General features: G+C 43.3%; 1 protein-coding gene across 1 annotated transcript in view; it reads left to right on the top strand.

Moving 5' to 3' along the window:
- Nucleotides 1–27,070, top strand: part of c1qtnf4 (C1q and TNF related 4) — a 62,554-nt gene that overhangs the window by 10,906 nt on the left and 24,578 nt on the right. The window lies entirely within an intron of this gene.

Raw genomic sequence — 27,070 nt, 5'->3', positions numbered from 1 at the left:
TGTCCATCCTCAGTCCCAGTCCACATTTTGATATTGACTTCTAGTCAGAGGTGTGAACTTTCATATCCACCCTCCCTCAGAAGCCTGTGCTTTGATTTTGCCCTCCCAGCAGGTAGGAGCCGATGGAGGCGGCTTCACAACATCAGTCACAGCCTGCTGCCTTCATGGGAAACAGAACAGGCAGTATTGATCATTATGGAGTCCTTTATGTGCTTTTCACTGAGTATAAGGGCGAGCACGGCCACGGATGTGCAAAATTATTATCATCAAGCTAGCTGGAGGACATACAGGGTAAGATGTTCATTGTGAGTTCTTTGGTGGAACAAAAAAAAGAACCAGGTAACATGTATACTGGTTTTTATGCTTTTTCAGAGCAGTGATGATACTGGTACATGTACGTCCTGCACTCTGGTGAACTCTATCAACCTTCATATCAACCTGTGGTAATATCTGATGATTACAGGTACTGTGGATAAACTACAGCACATTTCTGTGTAAAACGCAAATAAAAAAGCAGAATGCATCAGTTCTGTTTGTCCCGATTTAAAATGTGATGTGTTGCTTTTTGGCTCAAACTGTAATGTCCAGTTGGAAATAGAAACAATGCAGTAATTAAAACATGAGCAGCATTTTGTGCCAGCGTTGGGTTTTCTTTTTCAGCCGTAGCAGTAACCTCACTCTGCTGTTACCGCTACAGTTGTTTCAGTTTAACTGCGTAATACAGATCAAGGTCAGACGAGTAACTGCTGAAATGCATTCTGGGAAAGTACATAATCACAAACCTGTGTAGAGAAAGGTGACTGGGGAGAGGAACATTGTGTTGTGCGCTCTTTATTCTAAATGATGAATATGGAGCATGTGGTTATGCCAGCTTTAAGTTTAGATTCAACTTCATGAACCGTGTACAAACTGTCTTTTTTATACTTGGTAAACAACTGCACATTTGTTTTGGTACAACCCGAACCTGTTATATGCAACTTATCACATTATAATCATCAATGGAAATCTTGGGGTAGACACAAGCTTGAACCACCAACAGTGGTCCGTACACTGGCATCTTTCCCTTTGTAGGCTTACAAACCACCGGTGCCTTCTTTTTCATCTCGTTCATTTTCACAGTTTTCACCAGTTTCATGAGAGCCTGGTGGTTCGCTGTGAGCAACTTGAAACCTTGTCCCAAACATAGCATGGACCGCACTCACCGTGTGTGATCTAAATGTGTAGAGGAGACTATTTAAAACATGTCAGAACTTGAATTTCTGACAACTTAATGCTCTTTGAAACATTTTAGAAGGAAATATGTTTTTAATTTACGCTGAGCTTTTAGCACTTTTTGTTTTGAACTCACCGGTCACTCTTGGTAATTATCCAAATACGTCAATCATCAGCAGAAAGCTACATTTTGTTGCAGAGCACATAACTTGGAAAAAGTCGCAGCAGATGGCCCCGCCCCTCCCTGAGCCTGGTTCTGCCGGAGGTTTCTTCCTGTTAAAAGGGAGTTTTTCCTTCCCACTGTCGCCAAAGTGCTTGCTCAAAGGGGGTCATATGATTGTTGGGTTTTTCTCTGTATTTATTATTGTGCGATCTACTGTACAATATAAAGCACCTTGAGGCGACTGCTGTTGTGATTTGGCGCTATATAAATAAAATTGAATTGAAAACACTGATTCCTTAAATATTTGATTAATGGCAGAGACAGTGCTATGGACCCGTGGCCACCTCGGTCTGTACCAGTCCTGCTTCATGGATTGCAGACATATATGATTATTTTAAACGGGTGGACCGGAAGGTTTGAAGCATCTCAATGCTGCTTCCAAGCAGTCCTTCCTGCTGATGCCATGGAGACTACTCGCTGCACAAATCCATCCCATTCCTGCATCCATACAGGCAGATGTCATTGGATTTCCAGTGGTAGCGCTGGTTATCCCATCATAGCCACAAACAAACATCCAATGGTCCCCTCAATACAAATTATGAGACTTATTTATAAGTTAGTAACTTTTTGCCTCTGACTGTAGTCCAGCCCTGGATGCTTGTTCTAGGTTGTTCAGAGTGTTTTACAGAGAGCTTTTTTGGTAAAAATGCCTATAGTGCAGCTGAAACGCAGTGAGGGCAGGAAGATTTAACCAAAACACTAAAACTGTGGGATGGACAGCTGAAAACAGTGCACTAAAATTCTGCAAGGTGGAAGGAAGCTGCAGATTCAACACTTCACAGTTTCCAGTGTGTTATTGAAAGAAAGCACCTCTGGTGCTCTTAAAGATGAAAGGCTTCATTTTGATTGTACTATGTCCTTTGAAACATAATGAAATCATCGCTCTTAATGTGCTATGTTCATAAAAATGACTCCCTGAAACAGTGATGACAGTGATTTTGCTTTAATCTGCAGTAAGGGCAGTCGATGAGATCACACCTGAAATAAGCTGATAGACTGTTACCAGAAATAAGCACGATGCCCGTTCCTATTGTCCCGCAGCATCTTATATTCCTGCTCATTTACGGCGTCCGATGAGCATCCGTACCACCAAACACAAAGTGTCGTGCATCATGCTGCTTTCCGCTCAGCAGCCGTTGGATTTGGATCTGCTCTCGCTGATTCTGTCTGTGTTGCTTTCAAGGTTGCGTGCTGCAGTTCCAGCGAAAGTCATTTTCAAAGGAGCTTTTTCGCTCAGATGCCAGTGGGAGAGGAGGAATCAGCAGCCTCCATCGCTACACCCATGTGTGTTTAGAGGACGGGAGAAGGAAGCCGGTCTTGAGCTGGTACTTCATGTTTGCTCCAGCTCATAAAGCAAAACATGTTTCATCTGTTAAGAATGGATAAACATGTCCGCAAATGGCGAATCATGCCTTTGGTTCCCGTTTTTCAGGCTGGAGAGTCCCATTTAAACATGGCAGCTTACTATATGGATGGGGTTTTTTGCTGAAGCATTTGTGAGATAAACCATGTGTCACATTTTTAGTTTTTAATTTACTTGGGATAGGAAACGGTCATAAGCATCAACCAGCTTTGTTTCAAAAGCCTGATCCTGATTACTTTAGTCATTACACAGCCTACAGACTGCAACCATCAGGCAACCTCTGCTCCCAGGGAAAATGTGTATTCTCCATATTAGTAGCACTTGAGCCGCGATCACTGGGGCGATTGTGGCTCAAGAGTTGGCAGTTCGTCTTGTAATCGGAAGGTTGCCAGTTCGATCCCCGGCTTGGACAGTCTCAGTCGTTGTGTCCTTGGGCAAGACACTTCACCTACCGCCTACTGGTGTTGGCCAGAGGGGCCGATGGCGCGATATGGCAGCCTCGCTTCTGTCAATCTGCCCCAGGGCAGCTGTGGCTACAACTGTAGCTGCCTCCACCAGTGAGTGAATGTGAGAGTGAATGAATAGTGGAATTGTAAAGTGCTTTGAGGGTCTCGAAAAGCGCTATATAAATGCAATCCATCATTATTATTATTATCTAGTAGTAAAGTGCCCATAACTGTAATTTACTGCCCACCACCAGTGAGTATTTGCTGGAAGTTGCTGTGAAATCAGTTACTAAAGCCCCAGAATTAGAGACCAGTAAGGCCCCAGTAACCATCGATTGCTGGGGAAAGGTGTGTATTCCACGACAAATTGGTGAGTGTTTGCTGAAGGTTGATAGCTGTCGCTGATGTGAAACTGGTTGCAAAGAGACATGCGGTGCTGCACCGAGAACATGAAATTGCTTTGGTTGCTTGGTTGGTTCCATGCAAACTACAAGTGATGATCTGCTGGCGACCAAAGCAGACACAAGGACATTTTTGATGTAGCATCATCGTCGTCAACAACCTCCAGCAACCTCCAACAACCATTCCCCAAGTGACTATTTTTCCATTGCAATCATAAGTTTCCAGACGATTTCTAAGCCTGTGTGGTTCACAGGACATTTAACATATGCTAATATGTAAAACTGTCACTTTAGGGGTTTTTTGTATTTGTTACCTACGTGATGTTAACAATATTTTGCAGTGTATGTGCTTAATGTCATACCTCAGAATAAATATGCGTCATCAGCTCCCTCAGAACGTAGCCAAAGCTAATGAGCCAAGGAGACATGACTTCATGCAGAGACGCATCACTTATACCAACAGTCCCTCTACTGCTAGGAGTAGTAGTAGCTGACAAAATCTAGTAGTAAAGTGCCCATAACTGTAATTTACTGCCCACCACCAGAAAATCTGTAAAGCCTGTTAATGCAAACAAGCAGTGTTATGAATTCTTCAACAGGTATTATAATATAAATTTGAATATAATTTTTTTATTCGAATCATCATGATTACATGCAGAATGCGGTACAACAGTAGGGACTTACAGCCATTAAAACACAGTGGAGCCTCTCTCATGGTTTGCAGTGTTGGGAAGGTTACTTTTAACCCTCTCAGGCTCAAATTAAGTTTTAGTTACAGGAAAAATCTGATATTTGGGGAAAATTATCAAAAAAAAAACCACTCATAAAATATGTATGTGGGGTCATCAGGTTGTTAGTGTTTTAACTGTTGCAAATCTGCAATGCCTGCCTTGAGAGGGTTAAAATGTATTCCACTACAGATTACAGATTACATGCCCCAAAATGTATTTTGTAACGTATTCCGTTACGTTACTCAATGAGAGTAATGTATTCTGAATACTTTGGGTTACTTAATATATTATCATGCTTTATACAACTACATGAATGTACTATTGCTGTGTGATTTACGACTATTACTGAAGGATACTCGCCATACCAATACCAACTAGATTTTTAAATAATAATATATTATTATTAATATAATATTAATATTAATATAAATGAGTAACAGTAGGTGGACATTAGGTAAGGCTGCACTTTTTGCAGCGATCTCGTATAGAAAACTATTCCATGTGTATATAAAACAGGTCCGCGGCTCTGAACCGTAGTAAAGGGACCTCTGGCTGATACGTCGGGTTCGTGTCGGGCTCGTAGCCGAAAAATAGCTTTACTTTGTTGTCTGGGTCAACTTTGCTAGCGAGAGACAGAGAGAGGCGTTGAAAGGCTGCTCCAACAGAACTTATTGTTTCGGAGGAAAACACAAACACAGTGTACAGTCAAGTCTTAATAGCTTACTTACAGCTGGGCTCGTCAGGCTGCAGTGGTTATTATTATATTTACATGCTTCCAGCTCCCATTTCTGCTCGATGACAACTCGTACTTTTCAACTTTTTCTCCCTCCGTCGCTCACAGACACATAACGGGTATGGCAGTCCATTCTCCCTGCAGCACGGACTACACTGCCCATGAGGCTGCATTCTTTAGGGCTATGCCTGTAACACTCTGCCTATTGGCTTCATATTAAATAATTTTTGAACAATAATTTTTAAAGAATTATTATGTGGGCTGCAAGTAGGGGTGACATGGGCTGTGAGATTGAGACACAGACATTAGAGCCTCTTAATGCGTGTTTTGTTTGGGTTTCCACCGGCGTGGAATTACCAAAATAGACAGGTGCCTGGTGGGGGGGACAGGAAAAGTAATCCATTTATTTCAACAAAGTAACTGTATTCTGAATACCACCTTTTTAAACGGTAACTGTAACGGAATACAGTTACTCATATTTTGTATTTTAAATACGTAACGCCGGTACATGTACTCCATTACTCCCCAACACTGATGGTTTGGGACTGTGGCGTTGGGGGTCTTCTGAAAACTGTTGGAATTATCAGTGTCACATTTTGACCATAACTCAACAACATCTGGAAAGCATCTGACTGGCAACAGCTTCATTTTTCAGTTTGTCGTTGATCCCAAACACACTGAAAATGCAGTCAAAGCATACGTTGGTAAAAAAAAAAATGGAACACTTTAAGTCAAATATTGGCCTCCCAGAGTTTGTGTGTGTGCACACATGTGCGATGAGAACTACTTTTGTGTTAGGGTTTTTGTTTTTTCTCTTGCTTTCACAGAGCAAAAGCAGTTGTACCGGCCTATACAATACAACAATAGTTCACTGTGTGGCTTTGATCTAATGAAGAAGTGTGTGTGTGTGTGTGTGTGTGTGTGTGTGTGTGTGTGTGTGTGTTGGGGGTGGGTGTATTAGAGAGAGAGCACTATTGTTCAGAGGAAAGCGAGAGCTGGGTTACACAATGACACTGAATCAGCTGCTTATATCTTCTTTTTGCTGAACCAAAGGTCTTGCCATAGAAATTGAACCATGCTGTTTTAAAGAGTGATAGCACGGCTATTATTAGAGCAGTTACAGTTACTAACATCACATTCACATCAGATCACTGGCTAGTAAACGTGATGAAAATGAAGGTTTCTACCATCACTGCACATTGGTGTAAAAGCTATTGGTCGAAGGGAGCAGCTGGCCTCAGTGATAGGTATTACTAACATGAAAAGGCAAATGAAAATTCATTTAGGAGTAAAGACTATGTCTGCATTATGTTATGAAATATTAAAATACAGGTTTGCATTTGTCCACACCTAGGGACGCATGCAGGCAACCAGCTAACCCTGTGCATAAACACAAGGACATACAAGTACATACACGCTTTCATAAGTTTTATACAGCCATGCGTACACGCTGTTACTGTGAACTAGTAAAAGTGCATTTCTGCTATCATCTTTTGCAGCGAATGGAAGCAGACCGTCTCATTTTTCATCGTTTGCATACAGAATCACTGTTTGCTCCACAAGTTATTTGACAATAATTTTTTAATAACACAATATCAAAGTAGATGAGCAATTTTACAGACTGTGAAACTGAGAGAGTCACAGAAGTGGGTGAAATGTGCTTTTGTTGTTCAGAACAGAAGAAAAGTTACTAAGGAACAACAAATGTGATGGAGGCGATCGATCCTTTAAGGTCAGGGTACAGGACGCTGCTGCAGGGAAAAAACAGACTTAAAAAATCACCTCAAATCACAGAAGAAGAGTCGATAATTACAGGTAAAAGAAAGAGCTGTAGATAGGTGTTCATAAACATGAAATATAACAACGAGACATGGTTGTAGTTCCACTGTCCTTTATAAAGCTTATGTTCGTGTTAGAAAGCATGTGCATGGTCTGTGTGTGTACATGTAATTTATACATGTGTCCAAAGCACTACAGATTATTTCTGCAAATGATGCAATCTGATGGAGGACAAGGGTTTGATAAGAGCTTGTTTGCTGCCTGTTGGTGTTGGAAATGGGGCTGATAAAAGTACTTGGTCTAAGCCGTACAATAAGGTGCCATTAAACCAAAACACTGAGCTAAAAAAGGCTAAAAGGCTACACATATCTGGGTAAAATCTGTAAGGTCCTTTTAAAGAATCCCTGAAGTCAGTTTATTCAGAGCTACACAGTACGTCTGTCTGTTTGTGCCAGGTTACAGGTTATAGAGTAAAGAAGTCTTGCCTTTCCTTGTAAGGCTTAGCAGACTAAATATTGCAGACATCAATCATGCATGCAGTCCTTCACATTTACTAAGCAGTGTCATCAGAAATGAGGTGCTAGCAAGAAAATTTTAGAAAATTAAGATATCTGATTTTATGATATATATGATCTACATCTAAGTCCAAATTATCTTAGACAATGACACAGTTAACTTGAAATCCAACAGTACGTCTGTGACTGAAGAACAGACTTTAAGCTTTAATTTGAGGTGCTCAACAAGAGTTTTGCATTAACTGTTTCACAGTCATTTTTATGGGCTCAAGAGTAACTGATAAAGCTGTTTTATGGTCAGGTCAGTCTCCTCATTAGTCTATGAAAAATTCAGCAGAAATGAAGACTTGAGTTGATTCCAAGAGTTGCATTTTATTTGGTCTCTCTTCACTGGAACTCTCAGTTTGACTGTCAAAGAGACATTGATGCAAACGAGGAAGACTGAAAAAAACAAAACCTATCAGAGCAATAGGAAAAACATTGTCCAGGTAGATTTCTAAAAAAAAAATGAGGAATGCACCATCTAACAAACTGTCAAGTCTACAATGAAGAGACACGTTCATACAGTAAATGAAAATAAAAAGGGTTTGCAGGGGTGCAAAGCACTGGTTACACTGACGAACGGGAATGCCATGAAAACAAAAAAGGCCACACGGGTCTGGAATAAAGTTCTTTGGACAGATGGAAGTAAAATGAACTTAGATTAACCAGAATCAGAATCAGAAAGCATTTATTTATCCCCAAGAGGCAATTAACATACAACAGAGCAGCATGGCTTTGAAGATAAGGACAGGGCATAAACAGACAGTAAGAGTGAGATAATAAATACACAGAATATACATTATATACACAATTTTAAAATTACACAGTTTTAAAATTAAAGTGACTGAAAGTTGAATAAATAACTGTAAGTGAGTAAAGTGTCGGCAGTATAAAAAGAGTGTAGAATAGTTCGTGTTTCTGGGTGTGGGGAATGGTCTTATCTGCTGGAGTTAAAAAGCAGAGTGGCTTTGGGGGCAAAGGTGGCGCTCCTCCTCTCAGTCCTGCAGGAAATGCAGCGGAGGCACCGCCCAGAGGGGAGCCATTGAAATGCGGGGTGAAGAATGTGAGAGGGGTCATTGATGATTTTGGCTGCCTGTCTAAGGATCTGTTGGCTGAAAACCTGTGCCAGAGTTCTGACAGGCAGGCCAATGATTTTAGAGCACACCGATGCAGTGTGCTGCAGTCTGTTCTTGTTCTGAAGGCTGAGGGAGTGGAACCAGCAGGTGATGGAGAAGGTCATGATGCTTTCCAGGAAGGCAAAGTAAAAAGTCATCATGATGGGTGTGCTGACTCCAAAGGCGTTGAGTTTCCTAAGGAGGTATAGCCGTTGGTGGCACCTCCTGAGAATCTCCTCTGTGTTGGCAGAGAATTTCAGGAGGTTGTCAAAGATGGTTCTGTACTCCTCAACTACCTCCACTGGCTTCCCGTGGATGGTGGTGGTGACTGAAGCAGCCAGATCCCTCTGCCTGCTGGAGAAGGTCACCACCATCTCTTTGGTTTTGCTCACGTTCAGTTCAAGTTTGGAGCTGTCACACCACTACAAACTCCTGCAGAGCGGCCCGTGGTGTTGTGAGGGGCCTGACAGCAGTGACAGGAGAACTGTGTCATCAGCATATTTCACCAGGTGACAGTTGGGTGGATCTGCAGTCATCAGTGTAGAGGATGAAGAGCAGGGGGAGGAGCACACAGCCCTGGGGGGAGCCAGTGGAGGTGAGGCGGAGACCGGAAAGAGAGTTTTTGACCCGAACTTTCTGAGTCCTGTTGGTCAAAAAGTCCAATATCCACAGGATTAGCTGATCATCCAGGTGAAATCGGGAGGAAAGTTTAGTGGCCAGGATATGAGGCTGCAGAGTGATGAACGCTGATGAGAAATCAGCAAACAGGAGTCTGGGAGCTCCAGATCTTTGTGGATGGAGTCCAAGATGAAGATTTTTGCATCATCGACACCTCTGTGTGCACGGTAAGCAAACTGGAGTGGGTCCATCAGGAGGTCAGTTGCTCTTACGGTGTGCTGTTTTATGACTTCTCCATGGTCTTCATCACCAGGGAGGTGAGGGCCACAGGACGAAGATCATTCAGAGACTTTGGGTTGTTTCTTTTGGGGATGGGGATGACTGTGGAGTTTTTCCACAGCTGGGGGACGGTGTGACTGTCAATTGAGTGTTGAAATAGAGTCCAGAACACACTTCCTAGTTGCCTAGAATGATGGGAAAAGAAAAGTCCAGAGAAGAAGAGAAACAGCTCATGAGGTAAAACATACCATACCAGTGTTATGGGATGGGCATGCAGTGAAACTGTGTCACTAGTGTTTACTGATGATGTGAGTGCTGATAAAAGCAGCAGGATCAGTTTGAATCTGCTCAGATTTGGCCAAACACTGCAAAATTAATCGAACAGCACTTCACAGTCCAAATGGATAGTAGCTCAAGGAATACTGCAAAGAAACTGGATGTTCTTCAACAGCCAGATGAGTCAGGTGCTGGAGATAAAACTGAAGGCAGAGAGAGCCATGAACAAACACACTGGGACTGAAAGCGGCTGCAGTACAGAGGCAAATGACCAAAAATGTGTCCACAAATGTAAACTGCAAATACACATTAATGTCAGTCCTTTTTGGCTTTGTCTTGTTTACAGTTGTTAAAAACTGAGCCATGGAGGAAAAAAGTCTTTGTGCTTATATTGGTCAGTTCACACAGAAGAGACAGAACCATGATGACTCAAGAGGATTTTAACGTGCCAGTCCTTCTGTCAACATGATGTGAAATGTCTCAGATGCAGCGTTGGTTTGGTTCCATTATTAAACACCATGAGAAATAAAATGCTGAACTGTTGAGCACAAAATTTGTTCTTTTCTTGTTCCTGTCCTACACATTCCAGGTAAGGCCTGGCATTAACATACGATGCTTCTTTACCTGTAATTTACCTATAAACAGAACACCTCACCCATAGCACAGTTTCTCAGCTTCAATCATCGTCCTTATATTAGCTAAGGAAAGCTTAGCTGTGGGTTAAATGGGAGATGATGGCGCTGCAGTTTGTGGACCGCAGCAGCAGGAAAAATGAAAACATATTAACAGGTTCTCTTAAAGGTAATATGAACCAGTCATCCTGAGCCAGCTGGAGAAAGCTGGAGAGTGGCTGTTTTGCTTCAGTCTGCAGGCTAATGTGTCTGTTATCACCTCGAGCAGATGGCTCAGCATGGAAGAGAGAGATTCACACACACACACAAAGAAACCAACTCTTCTGTGCACATCCACAAAAACACTCAGCATGTTTGTCCTGCACATGCACGGCAGCGCAAAACTAAACATGAAAAAATTTCCCCCAGAAATCAAATATCCTGTCCACTACTGACATTTATTCATTTTTGAACAAGTAAAAGTGACAAGAGGGTAACGAAAATGATTTAAAGGTTTGCTGGGAATTTGCATAAAAAACAGCCACAAAAATATTCTAATGGAGGGAAAAAGGTCATATTTAAGCTAGTCTATATAAGCAGTTTAACATATTGTCGTTTTGGAATTCATTCCTCTGTAAATTAAACCATGCACATGCCAAGGTGACAAAGTCGTACTGCAAACAAAAACTTGGTGTGTGATCTTCAACATATTTGTTTTTCAGCAAGCTCCAACTAGTGCCAAAGTATCCTGACACATGCTGTATAACCTATGTATATAGTGTATTTAGTGTTTGACCAGATTATTTATGTTTGAGAAAGAAAAAAAGACAATTTGAATTTGTGTGTTTTTCTACTTATAAAGAAATCAAGAGTTTCCCAAAGCCAACATGACGTAATACTTGATGGAGAAACCCGTGTTAGCAAGAACAGCAGTAAGATGTTTCTTCCTGTAGCTGGTCACCAGGTTTGCACATATCACAGGAGGGATGTTTGCCCTGTCCTCTTTAGAGAAACTCTAAATCCTTTAAGGATTCTTGGCTGCCACTTGACAATTCGACATTCAGATCCCACAGAAATTCTACAGTCTGTAGACTGGTTTGGCCACTCCAAGACCTTAACGTGCTTCTTCTTCAAAGCCACTCCTTTGTTGGCTTGGTGGTATTTTTTGGGTTACTGTTACGCTGAAAGACCCATACACGACAATCCTCAGTGTTCGGTCTGAGGGAAAGAGCTTCCTGTGCAAGATTTTGTGGTACCTAGTACCATCAACTGGCCCCGCAATGCAATGAAGTCATCCTGGACCCTTAGCAGAAATAATGCTTCCACCTTCATGCTTGAGTCTTTGGGTCATACTCAGCATTTCCTTTCCTCCAAACACAGCACGTCAAGTTGATGCCATTTTATATTAGCATTGCAAATTTCTTCTGTTTCACACCAAGATTTGTTACCTTCTCAGTAAGCCTCGTGCTGATGATCTTATAGCCCATTCCAGCCTTGTGCAGCTCTGGGCACAAAGCCAGTCTATGGGAGCCCACATTCTGGCTAGGTTTTGGGGATCAAGCACTTTTTTCATTCAATGACATGCAAATCAGTGTAGCATATTTTTCGGACCACAAGGCGCATTAAGCGAAACAAAACAGTCAGATAACTCAAACTTTACTCAATTCATTCTTCTTGCTTCCTCCATGTCATGATAGGAGGGAATAAGACGCAGGCTTCATCAGCACGAACCGCTTTTATTGAACTGTGGCAGCAGTGTACGTGACTACATCAATTTTCTGAAAAACATATACACGTACAGTGTTCTAGCGACCTCTAGTGGCCGCCCCCATGGTAGCCTTACTAGGACAACATAAACAGATCTCACAACATTTCCCCCTTTAATAAAAGTACTTTAAACACACAACAGTGTTGTCAGAACGCAGGACATCACAGGGGTAGACTACCCTCAGTCCTGATATGGGGTTATTCTGCCCTTAGAACATAGAAAGGAGATAGTCCTCAGTCTCTGAATCTGAGACGTACTTTAATCTCGGCTCCTTAGACTTACTGATGACCTTGGCTGGAGTCGTCCACCCCTTTTCTCCGTCAAGCTTCACTACAACATCCTGGCCTGGGAGAAGCTCAGGAAGTGGACGAGCTAAATGTCTGCAGTTGTAGAAGAATCTGTAAGAGTCCTTAGCTACAGCATCCCTTTGGCACAGCGTGTCCCTATTGACTGGACTGGGCAGCAATGTCTTTTCGAGTACTGGGACGGTGGTGCGGATTTGACGTCCTGTCATAAGTTGAGCTGGGCTTGCACCGGTTGCTGCAAAAGGTGTAGAGCGGTAACTCATTAAGGCTAAGCAGGGGTCAGGCTGTTTGAGAATGTACTTGGCCGTTTGGACAGCGCTTTCAGCAGCTCCATTTGACTGGGGGTAATGAGGGCTCGACGTAGTGTGGGTGAAGCCATAACTCAGTTTGAAGTCTTGGAACTCTGATGATGTGAACTGCGTCCCATTATCACTGACCCATCTAATGAACATATGTTTAAGTTTGTTAATGACCTGTCTGCTGGTTGTTGTAGTGAGGGAAGCAATGTCAATGTCTCTTGAAAAATAATCAACAATGACAAGAAAGTTCTTACACTCCAACTCGCACAGATCAGCTGCAATCTTTTGCCAGGGGCCATTGGGCAGAGGAGTAGTCACGAGGGGTTCCCATCACTGTGTAGGCTTGTGCTCTTTGCAAAAGTTGCATGACCTCACCTTGTGTGTTATTTGAAGTCCAATGTTGGGCCACCACACTGTTGATCTTGCACGCTCTCTACATTTAGTTAGTCCTTGGTGGCATTAATGTAACTGGTCAAGGACAGCGGGTCTGAGTGCTGTGGGAATTACAATGTGATCGTGGTAGAGCACTAGACCATCTGATTCTGAAAGGTGGCTTCTGGCTGGATAAAAGCCTTGCAGTGGTGAGCTCTTTGCCATTCTCCGAGGCCACCCTTGTCTGATGAAGATGATTGCTTTTTGAAGCTCTGGGTCCCTCTGTGTAGCTCTACGAATTTCCTCCAACTTATGTGACTTGATAGGTTTGCTTGTCACTACTATGAGCTGTAGCTCATTCTTTCCGAAGTGGCACTTGGACCTGTTGAGCTTAAGGCCTGATGCTTTGATTGTCCGTAATACTGCATCTAAGCGTTGGTCATGCTCCTCTTTGTTAGCCCCGAAAACCAGTATGTCGTCCATCACTCAAAGGTGGGACTCAAAGGTGCTCATGAGCCGCTGGAAGATCTTGGGTGCTGAAGTTATGCCAAATGTGTCATGGTCCTGGGTCGAGCGACCCAGTGTTTGAGTTTATGTATCTTTTGTATTCTTTTGTGCCTTAGCTTAGTTCACCTTGTTTATTTCTAGATTGCAATTTAGTCTTGTTCCCTTATGTCATCTCCCCCCTGCACTCAGTCTCCCTGGTTTCTGCGTCTACGTTTCTTGTCTATGCAGTTATGTTAAGTTCATGTCATGTTTTATCTCAATGTCTAATCTCCATGTTTCCTGTTTTACTTTGAAAGTCTATATTCAATGTCAGTGTATTTAGTTTCACTTCTCCTGTCCTGTCGTTAGGTTCATGTGTGTCAGCTGTGCTCCCATGTGTGGCCACTTCCCCTGATCATCCCTCATGTGTATTTAGTCTCTGTGTTTCATGCAGTCTGTGTCGCGTCGTCTGTGTTCCCACCCTCCATGTTGTCTCAGCCAGCCTTTGTATTCATAGTTATGGTTTCCTGTGTCTTCCTAGTTTATCCTAGTATCACTTTCCCAGTTTAGTTATAGTTTAGTTTTGTCACTGCGCTTCTGCCTTGTTTTCACTCCTTGTCACCAGCCACAATAAAGGCTCGCTTTTCGTTCGAACTCAGTTTCTTGTCCTCGCCTGTGTCCGCACCTGAGTCCTCCACACACTCCCCACACGGTCTGCCCCGGCAGTCCGTGACAAAATGGCAGGCGCCTTAAGCAAAACCTGCCCATGGGAGTTATAAACATGGTCAGTTTTTGGCAGCTGGGGTCCAGTGGTATTTGCCAGAACCCACTGGAGGCATCCAAAGTGGAGAAACTTTAGCCCCTGCTAACTTGGGAGTTATGTCATCCAATGTGGGCAAGATGTACCGTTCGCGCTTTACACCCTTATTCAGACGTTTTAAGTCCACACACACTCTGATCTCATCCTTGTTGCGCTTTAAAGCAGGCACCATTGGTGCACACCAGTCTGTTGGCTCGGTGACTTCCTCAATGATGCCAAGTTTGAGCATGTGCTTTATTTCCTTTTCAACCTTTGGGAGGAGAGGAAAAGGCACCCGGAGTGGGGTGGTTACACTGTACTGTTAAGTCACTACTGATTTCGTTAACTCTAGCGACTAGTCCCATGCGCTTTGTCACTGTCTTCCCCAGTAGGTTACTTATGTATTGCCCTTTTATAACTGTAATCCAGTACTGGTACTTTTTGCCTTTGTACGCTGTAGTAGCAAGGAATTTACCCATGCACCTGACTTTTCCACCAGGGCTGTACACAGTTGGCTTACACTGGATAAGTTTGGGTCTCTGCTGCAGCTTATTCAAGGTCATTTCTGTCATTACAGAGGTGTCTGCGCCTGTATCAATTTTGAAATCAACTGGACTGCCATTTACCAGTAGCTCAATGTCCCAGTTGGCATCTGAGCCTGACTCCTCAATCACTGCTGTTTTTGGCTCAGTTACTGCTCCCAGGAAAAGCTCCCCTATGAAGAATGAATCCTCATCTGAGTCCTCTACAGCTTCAGCCCTGACCTCTTTTAGCATTTTGGTTTTGCATACAACTTCAGAGTGACCCAACTTATTGCACTTTCTGCATCTTTTATTGCGGGCTGGGCAGTTTTCTCTTTTGTCATGCACCCTGTTGCAACTTTGGCATTTTGGGTTACTCTCACCATGTTGTTGCTCACGTACCTGACGAGGTTGGTAGTAACTCCTTATTGTGCTGTTATAATGCATCTGTTTCACCTCATTCACAGTGCTTTCCAATCGCTCTGCACTTTGCTGTTTGACTTGTTCACTCTGGCGTGCTAGTTGAATGGCTCTATCCAGAGTTAAGTCCGCCTCGAGCTTGAGTTTTTGTGAGACATCTTTGTCAATTAATCCAATGACGATACGGTCCCGGATCTACTCGTCTTTACTGCCACCGCAGTGCTGTGCGAGCTCGTACAGGCTCCGCAAGAAAGCCTCGACCGTCTCCCCGGCCCTCTGGCTCCATTTGTGAAAACAGGCGCGATCGTGGATAACGTTTCTCTTTGGGACAAAGTGCTCATCAAACTTTTGTATAACCAGATTATACTCAAACTGCAGACTTGGTCTGGCCTCCGTAGCAGCAGGAAACACAAATGAACCATATATTGGTTGAGCATCTCTCCCCATGGAGTAAAGAAGCGAGTTCACCTGCACTTCGCCGCTCTCCACCCCTAGCTTGGATGCCACTCAAAAACGGGAGAATCTCTGCCGCTATTTTGGCCACTATGCCCGCTGCATAAAGTCGAACGGCTCCCGAGGTTCAAATTTAGCCATTTCTTCGTGTAACTCGGCGTGAAGTCCTCAGTTCTGACACCGTGTCATGATAGGAGGCAATAACACGCAGGGTTCTTCAGCACGAACCGCTTTTATTGAACTGTGGCAGCAGTGTACGTGACTACATCAATTTTCTGAAAAACATATACACGTACAGTGTTCTAGCGACCTCTAGTAGCCTTACTAGAACAACATAAACAGATCTCACAACACTCCACTTCCGTACCATTGATTCATTAATGTTGAAATCTCTCACAGCTGCTCTATTCCCATGTTGTTGCAGTATATTAATGACTAACCTGGTATTGTGGATGGATTATCTCAGTTGTTCTCCTGACTGAAGTTTGGTCCGTTTACAGCATCCTGCCATGCGATTGCATTTGTCTCTAACCATCGGGAACCCTCACGTTAACTTTTATCGAGTGGAAAAAAGTTAGCGTTCATCCTCCAGCTTCACTGTTTATGTTATGCTAACATAACTGTGTCGCTAGCGATCACGTAGCACATCATTATATAGCAGCTAGCCCAACTTCAGTAACCCTACAAACGTCACTGCTGTTTAGTTTCCTGTCTTCATTTATGTTGGAAGTGATAGCAGAGCTGTACGTTTGAATGTTTCAGAAATCTCTCAGTCAGAACATGCTATATCATGTTTAGGTGGAAACTAGCGAGCTAACTTCCTGCTAACTTCTAACTCTGTTATATGTAATAAATTCTGTTTTCATGGATGCCTGGATGTTAAACTTAATTGTTACACCTGGTAAAGCAGCAACGCTGATCATTTTATTACAGATGAAAGACTTTAGACAGTTTGTAACTCTCAGTGATGCTGCAGTGTTCGTTTGACTTTGGGACCTGAAGGAGACGGAGTTTAGGACCCAGATTCCTGACTACGGTAGCTGTAATGCTCCAACAATCCATCAAGTGGTGCGGCTTCGTAGCTTAGCAAAGTCGTACTAAAATGTTTTTTGATAGATTTTTGAGCGCTGTGTACCACATAAAATCGGTTCGAGGTCAGTAAGCACAACCAGAATTCACAATTAAGGCGCACTGGATTATAAGGCGCCCTGACGATTTTTGAGAGAGTTCAAGGATTTTAGGTGTGCCTTATAGTGCAGAAAATACAGTAATTTTTCCTGGGCCTTGTGGTTGATATTCTGCCTCTCTCCATTAAAATCAAACAACCATAAAGATTACAGGCTGTTCTCTTCCTTGTAAGTGAGCAAACTTACTATTCAGGGCAGGAAAGGATTAGTTCCCCACTGTTCATACAACCTTAACCACATTATAGGGCAGAAACAAGCATGATTCAGATGTGTGAACCCACATGTGCACAAAAATATAACTTTAATCAGCACACACACATAAATTCACACTCGCAGTCACACATTTCTTCTGATACACACCACCAGCAACCCACGCAGCAGAGACTACACAAAAACGCACACCACCACCCACATGACAAAGTTATATAGGCCACATGAGCACGCACGCACAAACACACACACTATTACTGTATTTTAAATCCCCAGTAACCACTCAACAGCTCGATCCGCTCCAAGAAATTCTGCCAGATTTGTTCATCGTTCTTCTCTTTCTCCACCTTTCCTCCATTTACTCTCCCTCCTCATGTCCTCCTTTTCTTTCCCATCTCAATCGTCGGTTATTGATCTGTCTCCAGGGAGGAGAAATCGGCCATTCTCCTCCCTTTATTTTTAGACGCAGGGCGTATCTCGGGGAGAACCACAACACGAGAGAAAGATGGACTAGAAGCACCGACTCTACTGACAACGCAATGTGGTGCTTAATCTGATATTAGAAAAGAATAAAGACCAAGCTTGTAAAGCAATGAACCTGCCAGCGATAGGCTGTCTCTGAGGATATTTGGTTCACTGGGGTGCAGTCCGTGACACGACACTGATATACATTTGTAGTATTTTAACTAACTTCTACAAGAGAAAATCTCTATGAGACTGTTTTAAAAGGATCTCTACAAACTCAAAAATGCATGAAGGTCAATCTAAGAATAAGGCTGGTTTTGAAATCCCCCACAGGCTGACCTTTGGAGACAAAGAGGAGTTTGGCTCACATGTTTCTGCTGTCTGAAAAACACACAGATATTGGGCTGTGTTCCTCAGTGTCTCTCCTTAATCTGTGGATCACAGTGAGTGTAGATATTAGAAATCACATGGTGAAAAACCTGCTATTCAACTGAGTATGATACCTTATGGCTTTACCTCTACAAAACCCCTTTACCTCTTTAAAACCCCTTTGAGTCCATCACATCTGTGACTTTTCAAATTCTGTAACACGTCAGTTTGGATTAATGTGCAAGGCAACAGCAAATTCAGATATTTATCCAAAAAGACTTTTTGAGTAAAGCTACTTAGATTTGGGGAAACAATTTGTTCAGGAAGGGCCATGAAATCAAGCTCAGCTCATTCTTTTTCTAAATGCTCTGCCTATAGTTGCTTACACCAACAAGCCGCTTTGCAACCCACCTTAACCCATCTCCTTCTTTGACGACTTAAACTGACTTGATTTTATCAGTTTTCACTGATGCCTACTATCAGTTTGGGGATCTTGGGGTTTTTCTTCTCCACCTCTCGCTCCATGTATGCACATATTGGCAAAAACAAATTACTGCAGATAAAGGTAAAAAAAACCTTCTTTTATCTGTGGTTTTCTTGGCTAATGCACAAATCTCTGAATCTCTTGAGAGGAAGGATGCCTCTTCAATTGCAGGCTGCCTTGTGTTTCATGTTTTAGCCATCAGAATATACAGCAGCTCTCTAACACTCATGCGGTGTATACAGTGAACAGACACAGAACTAGCTCTGTGCTGCTGCTGCTTCAAGCATTGCTCAGCTGAGCGGTGGGGAGTCCCGTACAGACAGTGATTGATCCCCTCTAGGATCAGAGGTTTTTTGATAAGATTGCTGCGACTGTCACTGAGGCATGCAACCTTTCATCTTATGTGATAATGTTGAATTTCCAGCAAGGTGAAGGGCATAGAGTTAAACTGGCAGAAGACAAGAGTGCAAAGGTGGAAAAGCTCATGATTCATACTCCGTGTATTTTATGGCAAATACATTAATTACACAACTTGCTTTTGTAGTTAACCAAATGCCAATTAGAAGGAAAACATTCATTAGGAAAAGACGTTTCAAAAAATCTTCTTATTACGTTTATAGAGTCTTTTGTCGTACACTGTACAAAATACAGCTGGAGCCTCCACAGCTGCAAAATGAACTTTGACCCTTCCTGTACCATCTGTACTGTGTTTACCGTAACGGAAAGAAGAGGAGAGGTAATCCTGTACCTCCAGCACATTTGGTGTGTTGATGTTCAGTTGCAAATAGTTGAACACACACTAGTCTGCCACTCTCTGGTATTCTGAAAGCTCATCCGTCGAAGTATGCGGTAGCTGCAGATCCTGTCAAGAAGTTCTGAATATAAGACTTTGGGTAAGACCACCACTGCCTAAGTGTGCAGGGGAAAGAGCGAAAAGGAAATAAGACATAGTTCCTTCTCGTGGCACTCCAAACTTGTGTGTCTGACACACAGTTTTAAATGTGAATTTGCTAGCGTACAGTAATCCCTGTTTTCTGTTCTGACCAGTGATGAAATATCTCAGCTATAAGTGTTTCATGTTCTGCATCTCTATTAATAATCCAAGTTTCTGGTTTTATTTTGATACATATAAGAAAACTATTCTGGAGGTCTTCAAAACAACACTCTGAAAGGATTAAGAGGTGCATCAGTGTGCAGGACAGTCATTCAGGACATTGTGAAATTGCTGAAGGCACTGGAGAAATCAAAGAGCATCATTTGGACAGCCCCTCCTGTCCTGCCCAGATGGATGTAGGCACGGTGGATTAGGTGTAGCACGGCAGCGCCAACTCGTACATCCGGTTGGTTGGCGAACTGAGTAATGAATCAGTCCCCCGTGGATTTTCCCAGAACATGTTTCCTGGCACTTTGAAACAGCTAGTACTGACACGGATATTTGCATACCATGGAGTTTAAGAACTCACTGAATATCTGGACAACTACAGATAAACTACCAAGCAGTCAGAAGGCAAGACAAAAGAGGCCGTTTGATGGCAGCATTCATATGTTTGTTTGCTTATTGTAATTTGTTTTTCATACATTCAGTTCCACCTGATTCTACAGTGCATGGAAACACAGCTCTGGCCTACTTCTGTTGTTACACTGAGACAAAAAGCCAGAAAACACAAACAGTATTTAAGGGGAACGAGGATAGGAGAGAGATGTTTTACTCCAGTTCATGGTAAATCCTCTGGCACGTGGAAGAACAGACTTCCTTTGTTAAAAGGAACATATCCAGGACTCACTGGGACCATAATGGGATCTCCCAGTCTGCTCGGGCTACTCAGTATTCCCCTCAGAAGAAGCTGCTGGACTCGTAAGCTGTTCAAAAAGGGAATTGTAGCTTCAGCCCAGTTAAACAGAGAAATCGATATATGAACAGACATTTAGAGATAAGTAATTAGTAAAAAGAAATAGTAAATACAATGCATGGCAGTAGTCAAATTCATTAGCTGACACATTTGGCAAGTGGATATAGTGGTAAGACTACACAACTTTGGAGTGGGAGTCACAAGTTCGATTCCCACCCGGTGTCCAGTAAGGGTCCTGGCTAGACCCCCCCATACTAAAACCAAGACCTGGAATGGTGCAGCTATGTCTGCAGCTTGGACACAAGAATTTCACTACGTGTTGTACTCTGTATAATTGTGTATGTGACAAATAAAGGTTGTTTGTTTGTTTTTTTAACATTTCTTCATATTTTATCTGTCAGAGCTGATGTTAGTCTGATGGCTTCCCTCAGTCTCTGTATGGGCCGTCATAGCCGAGTGCTAGCAGTCACATTAAGTTGACATATGGTTTTATTTGCAGGGAGGTTAAACAGAGTTATTGTCCTCTTGAAACAAGAGTACACTCCATCCAGGTTAACTTGTGAAGGCTCTGCTGAAGCTGTTGAGCTTTAAGCAGAACAAAATTATATTTCAGTAACATAACACTAAAGTAATTTCCACAATTTATTAATTATTATTATAAGTTTTGGTTTCAGAACATATACACATTTATATTATGATCCAATAAGTTATTGCGCTTACACTTTTGACTGATAGATAACAAATTGCCAGTCACTTGGAGCCTATTTAATATTAGCAGCTTGTGTCTGTGAAGGTTCTCAGTCATTCAGGTCATCGTAGTCTAAGGATCTTGGATAAGAAAAGCGTCTGGACTTCTTTAAGTTGCTTGAAGACGTTTCACCTCTCAGTAGAGAAGCTTCTTCAGTTCTAAGGTCAAATGGTGGAGAGTCCCAGATTTAATCCCTGTGGGAGTAACCCCTCCAAAGAGGGACAAAGGACCCCCTGATGATCCATCCATCCGTTCGCTTCCGCTTATCCTTTTCAGGGTCACGGGGGGCGCTGGAGCCTATCCCAGCTGTCATAGGGCGAGAGGCGGGGTACACCCTGGACAGGTCGCCAGTCTAACACACAGGGACAGACAACCATTCGCACTCACATTCACACCTAGTGGTAATTTGGATTATCCAATTAACCTATCCCCACAAGCTGCATGTCTTTGGACGGTGGGAGGAAGCCGGAGTACCCGGAGAAAACCCACGCAAACACGGGGAGAACATGCAAACTCCACACAGAAAGACCCCGGCCTGATGGTGGAATTGAACTCAGGACCTTCTTGCTGTGCGGCAACAGTGCTAACCACCGTGCCACCGTGCTGCCACCCCCTGATGATCCTCTACCTAATCACATGAGCCAAGGTGGGTCCCAATCAGCCAGGGTTTCGGGTGAGCTCATTGTGAAACCTGGCCCCACCCTATCATGTGATTTCCTGAGGTCAGATGGCCCAGGATGTGAGTGGGCGTTAAGGCGTCTGGGAAGGATCTCAAAACTGGATTATAGATGGCAGACAGTTGGTGTCGTAAACCACCGCCTCTGTTCAAAGATGGTCGCTCACAGTGGACATAAATTATCTGTCCTCGCTGTCCAAAATGTGAACATTGGCGCCTCGAAAGAGTGACCTTTGACCTTTAGATGCAGATGGACTGCTGAGTCTTGTCCTGTGGAGGTGGCTCTTCTATGTTGTGCGCTTGTGAAGTGGCTGTTTGGTCTCTCCAGTATAGAGGTCTGGGCATTCCTCACTACAATGTACAGCATACACCACATTGTTCAGTCTGTGTTTTGGAGTTTTGTCTTTGGGATGAACCAGTTTCTGTCTGAGTGTGTTGCTGGGTCTAAGGTAAACTGGGATGTTGTGCTTGGAGAAAACTCTCCTGAGTTTCTCTGATACACCGGCTACATGTTGGATGACAATGTTGTTGCGTCTGTCTTTCTTATCCTCCCTCGCTGGTGTCTGATCTTCTTTTCTGTGCCTCTTTGCTGACTTGATAAACGCCCAGTTAGGATAACCGCATGTTTTCAGTGCTTCCTTTACATGTGTGTGTTCCTTCTTTTTCCCTTCAGGCTTAGAGGGAACATTTTCTGCCCGGTGGTGTAGGGTCCTGATTACTCCAAGTTTGTGTTCCAGAGGGTGGTGGGAGTCAAAGAGGAGGTACTGGTCTGTGTGTGTGGGCTTCCAGTAAACTTCAATGTTGACCTTAGAACTGAAGTTTAGTTAACACTAAACTTAAGAACGTCAGCCAAAGAGAAATATGCACTTGACTTTAACTATAGAACTGTGCGGGACACTAGAAAGATGCTCATTAGTTACATTTTTTGAAAACGTATCACCATGTACTCTTTATTCTTGAATGGACTTACTCAGCTCCATCCCGTTCTGTTGCTTTGCTCTGTGCTTCACTCCCACGGGTGCTCATTATGGAGGAAGTTTGTTTGATCTATTCTTTTATTACTGTTTGAACCTGAAGCGTCTCTCTGTGGAGAATCTACATGACTAGTTAAAACTGCTGCCATTACATAGACAAACACCATTTTTTAATGTAAGGTGCCATTATGTGAACAAGACTAACTACTGCACCATCTGCTTTTTCAAGACTCTTATGATTCATAAAGGAAAATTATGATATCTGCAGCAAGCTGCGACTGGAGCACTATTTGCTCTCTCAGAAAGGATTTCTCTCTCTGCTGCAACAGGACGAGTAATCACACAGAAGCGATCAGTTGTGCCTCGGTGCCCTAAGCACAATTAACCACTATAATTAGTTTCCATTTACAGAGGTCGATTTAGTATAACCATACAAGACGAACATTTAGTTTCACCAGTAAATAACTTTCAAAGTTTACAAGTTCAAGGTTCAAGGTTCAAGGTTCAAGGTTCTTTATTTGTCACATGCATAGTTATACAAGTATAACACATAGTGAAATGTACCCTGACATGCTCCTCGACTTTTGCAAAAGGGGGAGGGGGGGAAAAGAACATTATATATAATATTGTGGTGGACCACCAGGTAGCTCCACTCACACTCGAGTTTAAGGGAAGTGTTGGGGTGGAGATTTTGGTGCTTTTTGTATGTGGAGTTCTGGTGAATCCATTAATAAAGTTGGAGTGAGACACTGAGACCTCTCCTGTCATCTTTATATACCTCCACAATATATACATTAGGTGAATGTCCAGTAGTAGCATGTATGCAGCAAGCAGGTGAATTCTGTAGATTCATTCTGATAGATACACTGTAACTGGAAGAACAAAATAATATACCACACTTTACACATTAGATGAGGTAAGACGCCACAATGCCAGTTTGAACAAATTCTAATCAATAACTGCCAGTAAAAATCCCAACAGAACAAAATATACGGACCTACTTCCTGCTTCATATAAGTTATATACACCGATCAGCCATAACATTATGACCACGACATGTGAAGTGAATAACTTCACATGTCTTCACTAACTCACTTTGTCACGGTTCTAGGTCAGTTTGACCCAGTATTTTCAGTTCTCACGTTTTTGTTTGATTTTGTATTTTTGGGTATTTTCTTGATCTATTGTATGATGATGATGATGATTATTTAGCAGGTTTTAGCTCATTCTGGTTTAGTTCTGCCCGCGTAAAGTCTGTGTTTCTTTGTCTACGTCTTTGTGAATTGTTTCCTGTTTTATTGTGAAAGGTTGTGCCTCATGTCAGTGTGTCTAGCTTTGCTCCCCCTGTCTCGTTAGCCCAAACCCTCCCAGCTGTGTCTCCCTCCTGTTTCTCATTCCCTGATTACTTCCCTGTGTATATAACCCTGTATTTTCCTGTGCTCTCTGTTGTGTTGTACCCTTCACAAGCTGTGTGTTTTGCCTCATGTTTCGCCTCCATGTCTCCAGTGTTTAGTCTCCTGCTCCAGTTTAGTATTTATGTTCCAGTGTTTTTGTTAGTCTTTTGGTGAGTTTAGTTAAGTAAGAGGTTTTTCCCAGCAATAAAGCTCCGTTTTAAGTTTGACTTCCGTGTTGAGTCCTGCATTTTGGGTCCCCCACTCCTGCCTGCCTGCCTGCCACACAGCCAACCCTGACACACTTCAATAACTTCACTCACAAGGGTAACTATGTGAGACTGCTGTTTGTTGATTACAGTTCAGCATTTAACACAATAGTGCCCAGCAGACTGTTCACAAAGCTGAGGGATCTGGGACTCAACAGCCGTCTGTGTGCGTGGGTGTTGGACTTCCTCACTGGCAGAACTCAGGTGGTGAGGGTGGGTAGATGCGTCTCTAACAGCATCACCATCAACACAGGAGCACCACAGGGGTGTGTCCTCTCGCCACTGCTCTACTCCCTCTACACTTCAGACTGTGTGGCCACCCACGGCTCCAACACCATTGTGAAGTTTGTTGACGACACAGTGGTGTTGGGCGCCATCTCCAACAACGATGAGGCGGCCTACATGGATGAAGTGAAGAGTCTAGCATCACGGTGCCAGGATAACCATCTCCAGCTGAACGTCGGCAAGACCAAGGAGCTGGTGGTGGACTTCAGAAGGAGTCAGCACAGAGACTACAAGCCCATTATCATCAATGGAGCTCCAGTGGAGAGGGTGCAGTCCTTTAAGTATCTCGGTGTCCACATCTCCTCAGACCTGACATGATCTGCCCACATTCAGGTCCAGACCAAAAAGGCTAGGCAGCGCCTGTACCACCTACGACAACTGAGGAAGTTCAGGGTCTCTCCAAAGATCCTCAGGACTTTTATACAGGCGCTGTGGAGAGCATCCTCACACAGAACATCACATCGTGGTTTGGGAACAGCTGTGTTAAAGACCAAAAAGCTCTTCAGAGAGTGATCCGTACAGCAGAACACTGCTGCAGGATTGCTCTCCCCCCACTTCAGGACATCTACGCCAGGAGATGCCGGACTAGATACTGAAGTGATACTGAAGGACCCGTCCCATCCTGGCAACAAACTGTTCGAGCTTCTGCAATCTGGCAGAAGGTTCCGCATCATCCGGGCAAGGACAGAGACACTCAAGAGGAGCTTCTATCCCCAAGCCATCTGGGCCCTAAACCATAACATGCCTGTCCCCCCTAGCAAAAGAGTGTGAGACTCTAAGAACGATAGTCTGGCCCTCAGGTGGAACTGTACTAAAGGGATTCTGTCATGGAAATCTCTGCATGGGCTCAGGAACACTTCTAGAAATCACTGTCTATGTTTGCCCACAAATCTGCATCATGCATGTGTGAACACTGCTGAAACACTGCTGTCGTCTCTGTGCCAAACTGTAAGCTGACTGAAGCAAAGTGGAAAACTGTTCTGTGGTCACACATTTTTTTTTTTAATTCTTTTGTGTTATCTGGACTGAAGAGGAGATGGACCGCTTAGAATCAGCACTCAGTTCAGCAGCCTTCATCTGTGATGATAATGGGGTATGTTAGTGCCTGTGGAACTGGATCTGGAGAGGCAGCATCAATGCTAAAGATACATTCAGCCTTGTCTATTTCAGCAGGACAAAGACCAAAACTGCACACTGCAATTTTTACAACAGCATGGCAGGGTAACTGAGCTGCCTGCAGCCCAGACCGTTCACCAGTACAAAATATTTGGAGCATTATGAAATGAAAGACACGACAAAGAAGATCCAGACAAGAATCAGAAAAGAACGAGTCAACCAAAAGCAGCCAGTATCCCTGATTTTCCCAGATGGTTACGGAGTGTCGTCAGTAGAAGAAGGGATGCTACACGTTCGTAAACATGGCCCAACTTCAGATGTGTTGCTGTCAACAAAATCAAAAGCACCTATTTTCCAACTGAAATGGCATATTTTCTCTATTTGTATTTTCCACAGCATGCCAGTTTTCTGCAGTTGTGATGGTGAACATATGCTGTCCTCTGGGTTGGTAGGCGGATTAGCCATGTCTTTGTCAGGTCACCATTAAAAGATCCACCATAAAGTATGATAAAGATCAGGCTTCAAACTTTCCTTTTTGCTAAAGCATATAGTTAGGGCTGGACCAGGTGACCCTGAATCCTCCCTTAGTTATGCTGCAATAGACGTAGGCTGCCGGGGATTCCCATGATGCATTGAGTTTTTCCTTTCCAGTCACCTTTCTCACTCACTATGTGTTAATAGACCTCTCTGCATCGAATCATATCTGTTATTAATCTCTGTCTCTCTTCCACAGCATGTCTTTATCCTGTTTTCCTTCTCTCACCCAACCGGTCGCAGCAGATGGCCCCGCCCCTCCCTGAGTGTGGTTCTGCCGGAGGTTTCTTCCTGTTAAAAGGGAGTTTTTCCTTCCCACTGTCGCCAAAGTGCTTGCTCATAGGGGGTCATATAATTGTTGGGTTTTTCTTTGTACCTATGAAGCGCCTTGAGGCGACTTTTGTTGTGATTTGGCGCTATATAAATAAAATTGAATTGAATATAAAAATATGTAGACATTTGGTCTCGGTCTCGGTCTGGTCTTGCGTTCTCAAATCGACGTAGTGTTCGGGAGATTTGGAGTCAACCATCAGCGGAGCGGGGGGGTGGCTTACTGGGCTTAAGCCCGGGTCATTTTTTCAGAAGCATGGGGTCTTTTGGAGTGTAATTTGTTAGTTAGATGCCTGACTGACAACTGTATAAAACAAAAACAACACACGAAGCACAGAGCGCACCGTCGTAAATTCCCCCTAATTTTGGTATGGTCCGAGCTCAGGCACTGGGTGACTGAGCACAGCACTTACGC

Source organism: Oreochromis niloticus, linkage group LG1 (genome assembly GCF_001858045.2).
Source record: "Oreochromis niloticus isolate F11D_XX linkage group LG1, O_niloticus_UMD_NMBU, whole genome shotgun sequence".
In the NCBI taxonomy this organism is placed as follows: Eukaryota; Metazoa; Chordata; class Actinopteri; order Cichliformes; family Cichlidae; genus Oreochromis; species Oreochromis niloticus.
Note: the sequence above shows the minus strand (reverse complement) of the source record. Positions and strands in the feature narration are given on the sequence as shown.